This window comes from Cebus imitator, unplaced genomic scaffold, assembly GCF_001604975.1.
Source record: "Cebus imitator isolate Cc_AM_T3 unplaced genomic scaffold, Cebus_imitator-1.0 Scaffold71, whole genome shotgun sequence".
Lineage (NCBI taxonomy): Eukaryota > Metazoa > Chordata > Mammalia > Primates > Cebidae > Cebus > Cebus imitator.
The window spans coordinates 2,809,876-2,816,068 of NW_016107386.1; positions in this window are offsets into that span (position 1 = coordinate 2,809,876).

Sequence of the window (6,193 nt, forward strand, 5' to 3'; positions counted from 1 at the left end):
AAAAAAAAAAAAAAAAAGAAAAGAAAAGAAAAGAAAAAGAATAGTAAGTTAGATTGCGACAGCCTTGTACAAAATATCTGAATTTATAAAATAAACGAACTAGGAAAATACTATTTCACTTATAAAAAAAATCTCCGCCAGGCGCGGTGGCTCACGCCTGTAATCCCAGCACTTTGGGAGGCTGAGGCGGGTGGATCACGAGGTCAAAAGATCGAGACCATCCTGGTCAACATGGTGAAACCCCGTCTCTACTAAAAATACAAAAAATTAGCTGGGCATGGTGGCACGTGCCTGTAATCCCAGCTACCCAGGAGGCTGAGGCAGGAGAATTGACTGAACCCAGGAGGTGGAGGTTGCGGTGAGTCGAGATCGCGCCATTGCACTCCAGCCTGGGTAACAACAGCAAAACTCCGTCTCAAAAAAAAAAAAAAAAAAAATCTCCATTTTAAATCTCCAAGAGATTGAGATCATCTGGCCAACATGGTGAAACCCTGTCTCTATAATTTTTATTTATTTTTTCTTTTTTAAAAAAATCATTTGAAGCAAAATGATTTTTTAAATTTTTTGTTTTATTTTCTATTAAAAATACAAAAATTAGCCAGGCGTGGTGGCACACACCTGTAATCCCAGCTACTCAGGAGGCTGAGGCAAGAGAATCGCCTGAACCTGGTAGACAGAGGTTGCAGTGAACTGAGATCGCGCCAGTGCACTCCAGCCTGGGCGACAGAGTGAGGCTCCATCGCTGGAATTTAGAGCACCTGGATGGGCCTGCCCTGATGCAAGAGCTCCCTCCTTTGTGTTGTCTGCTCCCGGCACAGCCTTTTCATGGAAATGAATTCATTTAATTTAATAAGCCTTGTTAAGCTCTTACGTAATCACTATGGAGCATCTCAGAGGAGAAAGACAAGGCTCTTGCACCCTACCGTGTGGCAGGAGAGGGGCAAAGAGGCCTTTATTGTCAGAGGATTCTGCATTGGTGTTCTGGTTCTCTGACTTACATCCATGTCACCTTGTTCAACTATTAGTCACTCAGAGCCTCGCTTGTAAAATGGAGATAAAATACCCACTTTATAGAGTTGCTAGGATTAAAGGCAATGGATGCTAAATTTTTAGTGCCAATAGGTGGCAAATATTATTAATATTAATATTATTTTAAAATATAAAGAAATCGTGATCACATCTGCTGAAATGGTTAAAATTTAAAAGGCTAGGTGGGGCGTGGTGGCGAATACCTGTAATCCCAGCACTTTGGGAGGCCGAGGAGGTTAGATCACTTGAGGCCAGGCATTCAAGACCAGCCTGGCCAACATAGCCAAACCCCGCCTCTACTAAAGAATACAAAAATTAACCAGGTATGGTGGCACACGCCTGTAATCCCAGCTACTTGGGGGGCTGAGGCAGGAGGATTGCTTGAACTCAGAAGGTAGAGGTTACAGTGAGCCGAGATCAGACCACTGAACTCCAGCTTGGGCAACAGATTCAGACTCTGTCTCAAAATAAATAAACAAACAAACAAATAAATATAAATGAATGATAAAAAGACTGGCTGGGTGAGGCGACTCATGCCTGTAATCAATCCCAGCACTTTGGGAGGCCAAGGCGGGGGGGGATCACCTGAGGTCAGGAGTTCGAGGCCAGCCTGGCTCTCATATTGAAACCCACCTGTCTCTACTAAGAATACAAAAGTTAACTGGGTGTGGTGGCATATGTCTGTGATCCTAGCTACTTGGGAGGCTGAGGCACAAGAATCACTTGAACCAGGGAGGAGGAGGTTGCAGTAAGCCAAGATTGTGCCACTGCACTACAGCCTGGGAGACACAGTGAGACACCATCTCAAAAAATAAATGGTGGCCAGGTGCAGTGGCTCATACACTTTGGGAGGCTGAGGCAGGAAGATCACCTGAGATCGGGAGTTTGAGACCAGCCTGACCAACATGGAGAAACCTCATCTCTACTAAAAATACAAAATTAGCCAGGTGTCATGTCCCATGCCTGTAATCCCTGCTACTTGGGAGGCTGAGGCAGGAGAATCGCTTGAACCTGGGAGGCAGATGTTGCAATGAGCTGAGATTGTGCTACTGCACTCTAGTCTGGGCAACAAGAGTGAAACTCCATCTCAAAAAAATAATAAATAAACAAATAATAATAAAAAGACTGACAATAGTGGAGCAACTAGAACTCACATACGTTGCTGGAAGTATAAGTTGGTAGCATCTCTGGACAACTCTTTGGAAAGCTAAACATATGTGTATTCTACAACTCAGCAAATCTGCTCCTGCATATATATGCTTATGAGAACAAATACTTATGTTCAGCAAAAGTCAAGTACAAGGATGATCACAGCAGCTGATTTTGTACTGATCCCAAATTGAGACAACCTGAATGTCTATCAACAATGGAATGGGTAAGTACATTTTCGTATATTTCCACAATGGAATACTACAAAGCGAGGAAAGACAATGAACTACTGGAAAATGCGATAATGTAGGTAAATTTCACAGATACAACGTTGCATGAAATAAGTTGGACACAAAAGAGTGTATATTGTATGATTCATTCATATAAGTTTCAGTAACAAGACCCTAGAAGGTAGCTCACACCTATAATCCCAGCACTTTGAGAGGCCAAGGCAGGCAGAGTTTTTGAGCCAAGGAGTTTGAGACCAGCCTGGAAAACATGGTGAAACTCCATCTCTACCAAAAAAAAGAAAAGAAAACAGAAAAATTAGCTGGGCATCATGGTACATACCTGTAGTCCCACCTACTCAGGGAGGCAGAGGTGGGAGAACCACTTGAGCCTAGGAGGTCAAGGCTTCAGTGAGCTGTGACTGTACCACTGCACTCCAGCCTGGGCAACAGAATGAGACCCTGTCTCAAAAGAAAAAAAAAAGCTTCAATAACAAGCAAAAAAAAATTGTTTTTAGACAGAGTCTCAATTTGTTGTCCAGACTAGAGTGCAGTGGCATGACATTGGCTCACTGAAACCTTTGCTTCTTGGGTTCAAGTGAATCTCATGCCCCAGCCTTCCCAGTAGTTAGGATTACAGGTGTGCACCACCATGTCCGGCTAATTTTTGTATACTTTGTAGAGACGGGGTTTCACCACGTTACCCAGGCTGGTTTCCAACTTCTGAGCTCAAGCCATCTGCCCGCCTCAGCTGCTCAAAGTGCTGGGATTATAGGCATCAGCCACTTTGCCTGGCCCAATAACAAGCAAAATTAATCTATGATGATATAAATTAGAATAGGAGGTACTAGATTTTACAATGAAAAATCTATTAAGGTATAAATAGTTATTTTAGCCATTGCTCACACCTGTAATCCCAGCACTTTAGGAGACCAAGGTGGGTGAATTGCTTGAGCCCAGGAGTTCAAGACCAGACTGGGCAACTGGTGAAACTATGTCTACATGTGGCATGCGCCTGTAGTCTACTGGGGAAGGTGAGGTGGGAGGATGAACTGACCAGGGAGGTTGAGGCTGTGGTGAGCTGTGATTGAGCCAGTGCCCTCCAGCCTGAGTGACAGAGTGAAACGGTGTCTCAAATAAATAAATAAACAAATATTTTAAAATAAAAGTTATTTTTAAAAAAGAATAGGAGGTCCTGGGGAAAGAGGCAAAAGGATCATTCTGGGACACTAGAAATGTGCTGTGTCTTCATCTGGTTAGAGGTTACAGTGTGTGTGTGTAAAAATTCATTTAAAATTCACTTAAGGGTGGGGCACGATGGCTCACTCCTGTAATCCCAGCACTTTGGGAATCCAAGGCGGGTCAATCACCTGAGGTCAGGAGTTTGAGACCAGCTTGGCTAACATGGTGGAACTGCATCTCTACCAAAAATACAAAAATTAGCTGGGAGTGGTAGTGCATGCCTGTAGTCTCAGCTACTCGGAAGGCTGAGGCAGGAGAATCACTTGAACTCGGGAGGTGGAGGTTGTAGTGAGCCGAGATCCCACCACTGCACTCCAGCCTTGGCCATAGAGGAAGACTCCATCTCAAAAAAAAAAAAAAAAATTACTTAAGATTATTATACTTTATTGTATATAAGTTATATTTCAATTAAAAATATGCTATAAAACACATTGTGCTATCACAAATAAAAAACATTGTGCTATCAGATAATGATAAAAATCATTGTGCTACCAGGCAGCCGAAGATCAATGCCAGGAGGAGTATTAAAGGACTACAGACCTCAAAAGAAGAGGTATACCTGGTGGTCATCATGCCTGGGGAGGGTTCAGGAAAGGTTTTGTGGGAAGAGCCATTTCCTATGGGACTTGAAGGAAAGGTGGAGTGTTAATAAGGTAAAGCTACTGAGAAGGAGTTTTCCAGTTAGGGTGTAATTGTTAGCAGGGTGGGCAGTAGAAAGAAGGCTGCAAAGGCAGTTTGAGATTAGATCAGGGAGACCTTCTCTGAATGCTAGCTGGCTAAGAAGTCCATACTTAACTGAGTGCCATGGCTTTTGAGCAGAACAGGGACAAAAGGGAGTCAGCTTTAGGTGATTCACGTGGTCGCTGGTGGATTGGCTGGATGGAGGGCAGAAAGGTATTTCGGCTGCTGCAATGATCTGGCGAATGAGCCTGCGGGCCTGCTGCAGCCCCAGGACTGTGGGATCCAGGGTTGTCAGGTCCTTTGGGTGGCAGGCCCATGCCCCAGGAAGAGACAGAACGCAGTGATGTGAGTTGGCAGGAGAAGTGGGCATTAGGTGAGGGCTCAGCTGAGGGTACATTCCTCAGGGAAATTCCTTCCCAAGCCCCTGCTGGCGGCATCTCTTGCTGCTGTTTCTGCATTGCTTTCTCCCTGGGCAAGAATATTGTTCTCTGGTCCTTGCTCTACAGGGCTGCTGGCAGCTGGGCCCTGGAAAGCATCTCTGTAGCTGCCTCCTGCCTTCCAGCAGGGCCCAGCATGATGCCTAAGACAGAGGAGGTAAGCAATAAATATTTGTAAAGTGAAGGCTAGAGATCTGGCTCAACTAAGACAGCAAGAGCCTATAGGAAGCCAGCAGGAAAGTCCTCAGAAAACAGAATAGCTAAAAGACTGGAAGGAGGCCAGGCGTGGTGGCTCACGCCTGTAATCCCAGCACTTTGGGAGGCGGATCACCTGAGGTCAGGAGTTCGAGACTAGCCTGACTAACATAGTGAAACCCCATCTCTACTAAAAATACAAAAATTAGCCGGGTATAGCAGTGGGCCCCTATAGTCCCAGCTACTTGGGAGGCTAAGGCAGGAAAGTCACTTGAACCTGGGAGGCAGAGGTTGCAGTGAGCCAAGATCGCACCACTGCATTCCAGCCTGGGTAACAGAGCGAGACTCTGTCTGGAAAAAAAAAAATAGGAAAGAAAAAGACTGGAAGGAAAGTGGAGTTTGCCCAAGTTGCATGCTTCTTATATCACTTACTAGCTATATGATCTTGGACAAAGTACCTTCCATGCTTCAGCTTCTATTAAGTGGGGATAGTTGTGGCACCAGTTTCCCTGGGTTATTGTGAGGATGAAATGAAATAAAGCATCCAAAGCATTTGGAATAATGCGTGATACAAAGTGGCACTCAAGAAATGTTAGTAATTTTTATAATTGCCTCTGAGTGGCGGGATTAAAGGTTTTCTTTCTCCTGCCTCTTTACACTTATTTTCTACTTGGATAAGCAGGAAAAATAAAGTAAAAGAGGGAAGAAAAAAGAAACTGGTGACAGAAACATGCTTGGAGGGGCAGCCAGAGAAACAGACACTGTTATTCAGAAACGTTTCTCCAGCCGGAGAGGAGGGAGAAGCTGTCCCCACAAGCCTGGGTAGGAACAGGTTGGGTTTTCACCTTAAAGGGTGGGAGAGGTGTAGATTGATTGGCAGGGAGATGATGTAGATCTACCAACAGATCCAATATCTTTTTTTTTTTTTTTAGACAGTTTCTTTCACTTTTGTCACCTGGGCTGGAGTGCAGTGTTGAGGCCTCGGCTCACTGCAACCTCCACCTCCTGGGTTCAAACGATTCTCCTGCTCAGGCTCTCGAGTAGCTGGGACTACAGGCATGTGCCACCATGCACAGCTACTTTTGTATTTTTAGTAGAGACAGGGTTTCACCACGTTGGCCAGGCTGGTCTCACACTCCTGAACTCACATGATCCACCCATGTTGGCCTCCCAAAGTGCTGGGATTATAGCTTTGAGCCACCATGCCCAGCCTTTTTTTTTTTTTTAATTCTT